Here is a 264-nt window from a genome sequence, read left to right as displayed (position 1 = left end):
GCTGCGCAATGGCCTTCGGAACGATAATCACCAGCGAATGCCTCTTTGCCGCCGATTATTATGTTCGCGCCGGGAGATCGGTCGAGCCTGCTTCGCCCCCCCCCCCCCACTGGCCTACGTCCTGCTTCTCTCTCTCCGTGGCAGAACGTAGGCCAGTGGGGGAACGAGGAGGTGGGAGGCGAGGGATGGGGGGGGCTGCACCTCTCTCTTCCTCTTCTTTAGACCCCAGTAACTCCCTCGCCACGTGCAAAAGGCACCGGTCAC

Source organism: Penaeus monodon, chromosome 20, assembly GCF_015228065.2.
Source record: "Penaeus monodon isolate SGIC_2016 chromosome 20, NSTDA_Pmon_1, whole genome shotgun sequence".
NCBI lineage: Eukaryota > Metazoa > Arthropoda > Malacostraca > Decapoda > Penaeidae > Penaeus > Penaeus monodon.
The sequence above is the reverse complement of the archived record's forward strand: the minus strand, read 5'-3'. Positions refer to the sequence as shown.